Source organism: Crocuta crocuta, unplaced genomic scaffold (assembly GCF_008692635.1).
Source record: "Crocuta crocuta isolate KB4526 unplaced genomic scaffold, BGI_CrCroc_1.0 scaffold278, whole genome shotgun sequence".
NCBI lineage: Eukaryota > Metazoa > Chordata > Mammalia > Carnivora > Hyaenidae > Crocuta > Crocuta crocuta.
This window is the reverse complement of record NW_027532173.1, coordinates 1,716,994-1,724,487: the sequence shown is the minus strand read 5'-3', so window position 1 is coordinate 1,724,487 and position 7,494 is coordinate 1,716,994. Positions and strand designations below refer to the sequence as shown.

Here is a 7,494-nt window from a genome sequence, read left to right as displayed (position 1 = left end):
TCTCTCTCTCTCTTCTAAAAATAAATAAAACATTTAAAAAAAAAAAAAAGAAAAACTGAAAGGGGAAATTCTCAGTGAAGCAATTCAAGAAAATTTTCCAAGATTTAGGGACCTGAGTTTTCAGATGGGAAGGTCCCAGCACAATAGATGAAGGTAGACACATTCTAAGGGATATTGTCGTGAAATTCTAGAACACTGGCATCACAGAGAAGTTCCTACAGACTTTCACAGGGGAGGGAAGAGTCTGGAATCATATTGGTTTCAGACTTCTGAAAACAGCAGTGAAAGCTAGAAGGCAATGGAGAGACTACAAAGTTTTGAAAGAACTGTGTGTCGGACTAAACTATCACTCAACCAGGAGAGCAGAATAAATCACACGTGCAAGATTTCAAAATATTACCCCATGCGTCTTTGTGAGAAGCTGTTTGGGAATGTGCACTCAGCACCTGCACAGAGCGGAGTAAACCAGGAGCGAAGGATTCGTGGGCTACAGGGAACAGGAGGCCTACCTCTGAAGACAGGCAGAGGCCAGGAAGATGGTGAGGGGACGTGCTAGGGTGACCTCTCTGCTGCAGGTTCCAAGGACAGCCGGGCCACATCGCGGCAGGCTGCAAGGTTCTGGAGGAGACCTACTCAGGTAGACAAAAAAGACAGAAAGGCTCATGAGAGCTCCTTAAAAGAACACAACTGGCTGAGGGTTTGGAATTGGATTATTGAGCTTAGCAAAACAAAAAAGAAAGGAAGAAAAAGATGTAGATACTTTCGTGCTCATTCATATCAGATGCTTCTTTTCTTCAGGACACACGGGAGGAATATATCCCCCTTCTCATACACACAGTCATGTGACTAATTGTGGCCAGTGGATTTGAGCCGAAGTAGCACCTGGTGGTTTTACAAATAAGCCCAGACTTGGGGCGCCTGGTTGGCTCAGTCGGTTAGGCGTCCGACTTCGGCTCAGGTCATGATCTCACGGTTCGTGGGTTCAAGCCCTGCATTGGGCTCTGTGCTGACAGCTCAGAGCCTGGAGCCTGCTTCAGATTCTGTGTCTCCCTTCCTTTCTGCCCTTCCCCCACACATGCTCTGTCTCTCAAAAATGAATAAACGTTTAAAAAATTTTTAATTTTTTTAAAAGTTTTTATTTATTTCTCAGAGAGAGACACAGTGTGAGCAGGGAAGGATCAGAGAGAGAGAGAGACGCAGAATTGGAAGCAGGCTCCAGGCTCTGAGCTGTCAGCACAGAGCCCGATGCAGGGCTCGAACTCACAAACTGTGAGATCATGACCTGAGCCGAAGTCGGATGCCCAACCAACTGAGCCACCCAGGGCCCCCCCCCCATTTTTTTTTTTTTTTTTAAGAAACAAATAAGCCCAGGTTCTTTCTCATTCTTCCCATCAACAGGTGGGTGTTTTGTTACTGCAGCAAGCCTGGCCTATCTTTACTAATAGACAAGATAATTATTAACTCTAGAAGAGATAGTGCAGGAAGGGGAAGTCTTTTACGTCAGGGCTCAGCAACGAAAAGAAAGTTTATGATCAGAATAAACACAAATGCCAAGAAATGATGTATCTAAAATGATGATGTGATGACTCTGGCCAGTTGGGGAATGGGGAAAACTAAGGATGTGTGCCAAGTGCACGTGTAACTTCTATAAAAACACAGAAAAAGAAGGAAAAGAACATGAGCATAGTCTGTTCAAATAATTTGAAAATAAGAACTGCATAATTCAGAGAGAATGAAATGGGAAAGAAACACCAGTTATAAATCCCAAGGTGTGAAGAGATGTACAAAATTACAGGAAGCCCAGCAGCACAGAGAAAGCCATATGGAAAGAGACTAAGTCACAAAAAGGGTTGGAGAATTAGAACCCAAGGAAAATGGTTCTTAAATTGTGTAGATCACGTAATGCACTGTGCTATATGGAAAATAAAATAAGCATGAGAAGATGGTTATCGTCTTTTATTTGGCAGACGGATGCCAGAAAGCATTGGATTGAGTGCTGAAGTCTTTTATATATTTTCTGTTAACAAACCAAATAGAAAATAAGCACCTTCCATTATCACCTTGCAGACAGCAAAGCTAGAGACAGTTCCCTTTAATTTCCAAGTAAACTATTTCGATTTTCACACATAACTTGCTCCACCTTCCAGAAGCCACTGCACAGTACCCATTTAAATTACTACCAACTTAAATACAGTAGTGCTTTAGAAAATGTGGATGATTTCGCCTATATGCTTGCAAATATCTACACCTATTCAGCCCATTTCTTTCTCTCCTTTTGGCTTTGCAAATCCCTACCATAAATATCAAAAGGAGAAAAGCTCTTTGGTATTTCTCTGCTCTTCTCCCATTTGCTCACATCTGCACGCTGCTGAGGCACAGTCTGACAGTGTGACCTTATTCATTTGTTGATGTATTCCTTTACAAATATTGGTGGGACACATCATACCCAGCTCTGCCAAGATGTTAGACACTAAGGATACAGCATTCCAGAAAAAACGACAAAAATCCTTGCTTTCACAGGACTTATCTCCTAATGGGAGGAGTCAGGCTATAACCATGTAAGTTATAAAAACTACATAGGCTGTCAGTGTTACGTGCTGTGGAGGAAAATGGAAGATAAGACTGGAATAGAGCACGTTAGGTGGGAAGGCCTCACCACCATAAAGTAATGATGTGTCATAAAAAGAACATAGAAGGTGGTCGTGGGAATTGATTGACATTCAAAGACAGAATATGGCCCATTTGGTCTTGTCAGTAAGTGATATTTTATGCAAAGACCCTGGAATTACCCAAAGAAAATTTTAATGTTTGTATGTGTACCAGAGGAAATCTTCAGTCGTGAGCTTTCAGTTTCAGAATCTCGCCAGAATCTCGGGAGAGGAGTTGCTAGAGTCAGTAGTAATAAAAGGAGAGGGGAGACTTGTGTTTTATCTGGAAAGCAGTCCTAAGGGCCTGGATGACAAAGCTAGTGAAGCAGGTAAATGAAGCCTCAACACAATGACGATTCCCAGAAGGGCAGCAGGGAGGTAAGGTCATGGTGAAAAGCACTCACAGGGCTAATGCACTCATGCACTGCTTGCTGCCGGCAGCCGCTGGCATCAAACTACTTCTGTCCTCTAAATGCCTATTTTACAACTGGCAAAGCCACCCAAAGGGCATTTCCAGGACGGAACATCTGGTACGTTTCACCTAAGCAAGTCGGCAAGCGCTCTGTGCTTCATGGCTTTTTTCAGAGGCCTGTGCACATCCAACAAAGTTCATGATAAGAGCATGTAAGAATTAGATAATCTTGCTACTTTCTGATAACATTTCAGAGTAAGTAAATAAACATTTCAGAATAAGTAAATATGATATAATACAAATAGTCTCCTGCATTCCAGGGCCTATGGACTATGTCCTTCATAGGACAGCAGCATCTTGTTTTCAGTGCCCTCTGGGAAACTAGAGAACTGCTTAATTTGAGACATTTACATTTTTTTAGAGTGTCAGTGATCATGTCATTTGGGTCAAAAAAATTCAAATACCTAAAGGTATATTATTCACACTTGATTTTATTGCTCCTTGAAGTAATTTGTTGTAAACATAAGCAGATTGCAGTGCAATCTCTGTCACGTGTCTACGTATTGTTTCAGAGGAAAAATTTAAGAGAAAAATTAACATAAATTAGATGACCACTTTTTTAAAGCAAATATATTATAAGAATAAACTTGGGGTGTCTGTGTGACTCAATCTGTTGAGCATCTGACTTCAGCTCAGGTCATGATTTCATGGTTCGTGAGTTTGAACCCAGGGCCCAGCTCTGTGCTGACAGCTCAGAGCCTGGAGCCTGCTTCAGATTCTGTGTTTCCCTCTCTCTCTATCTCTTTCCTGTTTGTGCTTTGTCTGTCTCTCTCTCTCAAAAATAAATAAACATTTAAAAATAAACATTTTGGAGCACCTGGGTGGCTCAGTCAGTTAAGCATCTGACTGTTGATTTCTGCTCAGGTCATGATCTCACAGTTCGTGAGTTTGAGCCCACATGAGGCTCTGCACTGACAGCTTAGAGCCTGCTTGGGATTCTCTCTCTCTCAAAATAAATAAATAAACTTTAAAAATAAATAATAAATAAACAGGGATGCCTGGGTGGCTCAGTCAGTTAAGCGTCTGACCTTCAGCTCAGGTCATGATCTTGCAGTTCGTGGGTTTGAGCCCCGCGTCAGGCTTTGTGCTGACAGGTAGCTCAGGAGCCTGTTTGGGATTTTGTGTCTCCCTCTCTCTCTGACCGTCCCCTGCTCGCTCTCTCGCTCTCTCTCTTTCTCTCCCTCTCTCAGAAATAAATAAAACTTTAAAAATTTTTTTATCCTTAAACTTTGCAGGGGCACTGGGTGGCTCAGTCAGTTAAGTGTCCAACTTTGGTTCAGGTCATGATCTCACAGTTCATGAGTTCGAGCCCCACATTGGACTCTGTGCTGTCAGCATGCTCTCTATCTCAAAAATAAACATTAAATAAATGAATAAATAAATAGATAAACAAACCTTGCAGATGAATGGTTAAAAGAATATGTGGCATAAACATACCATTGAGTAGTCTTGAACCATAAAAAAGGAAATCCTGTCACATGCTACAATGCGGGTGACCCTTGAGGACGCTATGCTAAGTAAAATAAGCCAGTTACAGAAGGACAAATACTGCGTGATTCTGTGGATACAAGTTATCGAAAGTCGTAAGACTCATGGAATCAGAAAAAAATGTGGTGTGGGGGGGAGGAGGAAGTGAGTTGCTGTTCAATGGGCATGGAATTTGGTCATGCAGGATGAGAAAGTTCTAGAGATCCACTGTACGGCACTGTGCTTACAGTTGACAATACTTGTAGTGTACACTTTAAAAATTTTTAAGAGGGTAGATCTCATCTTACGTGTTTTTTACTCACAATAATTCCAAAGAAGAATGAATTTGGGCGTCATGAGACTATGTTCAAGGTTATAAAATGTCTGTGGCTGTGTTTTCTGCCATTCTTCTCTTACAACTGTGTGGATGCTATCAGTCAGGGTTTCAGTCCTCAGCACCAAAAGCGACTTAAGGACCTTGATCTAAAACAAAAGTTACTAGAAGCATGTCTGAGGCACAGAGACTTGACCGGAAGCTGGAGGGACAGGGCTTGGAATGAATCGAAAGATCACAGACGTTCTGGGCAGCAAGCACCACCAGTGCGGTCCTCACCGTATCGTTCCCCCTTTTTTGCCTGTTTGCCCACTTCCATATGAAGCCCCAGATGACCAGCTGGCAGTCTCAGCTAATTTGGTACAAGCATCACAGCGTTCTCTAGTGAAAGCATTTCTCCTCTGGATACTAAAACCTTGACATCAGCAGAGTTCAGAGTCACAGGGATTAGAAGCAACAAAAAATTGTAGTGACTCATTAAGTGTGATTGTGAGAGGTACCATCACCCCACTTCTACCCTTTGTTTTCCAAACCACAGCATCTGAGCATGAGGAACCTCCTCCCCCACACTCTATCCCTCACTAGTTTAAAACTTACTTCATGAGTCATTCTAAAACCTTATAAGGTGTTACCTCCTGGATGTTGGTGTAACTGAATCCTAACCCATTCCACAGTTTTATACGGCCAGATGCCTCTAGGTGATTGTGACATGCTAAGATCCACGAATCTCATGGCACCAGCCTATTTCTCTGTCTCCTCCTCTGCTAAGTGAGATCTTTGGTCTGCAGCAAAATGTGGAATACTGTGTCTATATGTAAGGGATTCTATAAGTTCATGGATGGCGGTGCTGGCATGATTTGAGTCCAGATTAAACGTCTGTGATAGTGAGGACACATCAGTGTTCCTTCCATGATGGTCTCCCCCAGAGAAAGATGCCATATCAAAAGTGACAGTAGCTGCTGGAAAGTTAACTATTAAACTGATAAGAACAGATACTACACTTGATCTTAGCCAAAAGGTTGAGAAGCAATGGAAAGTTAACTATTAAACAGTGACAGTCCAGGCAAGAGAAACTCTGTTGAGCCCAATCACAGCCTCTGTCTCTGCCATGATCCCTTTGAATCCAAACTGGGGTGAAAATACTGACTGATTAGGCCACCTGGGTGGCTCAGTTGGTTAAGCATCCAACTTTGGCTCAGGTCATGATCTCACAGTGTGTGCGTTTGAGCCCTGCATCGGGCTCTGTGCTGATGGCCAAGAGCCTGCAGCCTGCTTCAGATTCTTTCTGGGTCTCCCTTACTTTATGCCCCTTCCCCACTCATGCTCTCTCTCTCTCTCTCTCTCTCCCTTTCAAAAATAAACATTAAAAAATTTTTTTAAATACTGACTGATAATTACAGGGCAGGCAGGATATTTTGTTTCACCAGTTCACTCCCCCACAGAGCGGGCTTTAGGTGAGTATTTCACACAGAATACACGTATTCACGTGCTCTAGACCCATCTGCGTACCTGTTCTCCCCCAGACCTCCTTATTATCAGTCCTCTGATCTTGTTTCTTCCACCATGCCAAACTTTTAGCCTCTGCTCATGAATTGGTGTCCATCCCTCCCTACGTCTCTCCCATCTCTCCCCCTGGAAAAAGTACCACTAGAAGTTCCACGGATAGGAGGGGCTCTCATTTCCACTGACCTTCAGGGCCACTGTGGAGTGGGGCTGACCAATGTCAGCGTAGCACGCAGCACCATGTGTCAGGCAGACTTGAGTTGCTTCCTCTTTAGTTATAGGGAAATCCCGATCAGGCCATAGGTGGAGAGGGTCCTGCGAAAGTAGGCTTGCTTGGTGTGTGAGCCTTGTTACTCCAGGTCCCCTCAGCCTCCACCCCTGTCCTCCCTATATATGTGACTTCTGCTTGGTGACTAAGGTCCAGCCTCGTGACACAGAGAACACCTAGCTCTTGATGAGCCCTCAGAGTCACACAGCTAGACATTTAGTCTCTATCAAAGCCAGGTTGTGAGCCAAGAACTTTTTCTCAAAAGCATAATAGCTCTTGGCAAAAAGGGCATGCCTTCATCCCACAATGCCACTCCTGTAATTGTGCAGCAGAAACTTCCCCGGCCAGACGCAATGCCCAGTCTGCCCTAGGCACTTGAGGCAAGCCCCATCAGGTCTGAGGGACCACAGGCCGAGTGGCAAAGCTGCTTGTGTTGTTGCTTGGAGCAGCTGAAGGGATGTCTCTTGCTGTCGGCCCTATTCAAGCCAGTAGCCTACTGGGTGTCCCACTTAATGGGTCAGGGAAGTAGATTCAAATACTATACTCGTGTCCTCCAAGATCCAAAAAGGCCCACCAAGTATTATGCTGTTTTCTTTTTTGGAGGGTGCATAAGATACCACAATTTGTCTTTGGAGAGGTTTTAACAGCATGCTTCAGATTAAGGGATCCCCCTCCCCCCCAAGAAACTTCACAGAGATTACTGACTACTGTATTTTCATAGGATATATTTTTAGGGTATGTGGATATATGTTTCATTTACCCACTCTTCTCTAGCCACTGACACACTCATAGCAACTCAGTG

The 7,494-nt window shown here is 43.5% G+C and overlaps 1 protein-coding gene and 1 pseudogene across 1 annotated transcript in view; one reads left to right on the top strand and one right to left on the bottom strand.

Moving 5' to 3' along the window:
• RAB39A (RAB39A, member RAS oncogene family) overlaps positions 1-7,494 on the top strand; it is a gene marked incomplete at its 5' end in the record, with an annotated part of 32,889 nt that overhangs the window by 14,895 nt on the left and 10,500 nt on the right. The window lies entirely within an intron of this gene.
• On the bottom strand, positions 5,832-5,952 carry LOC144242489 (U2 spliceosomal RNA; annotated as a pseudogene).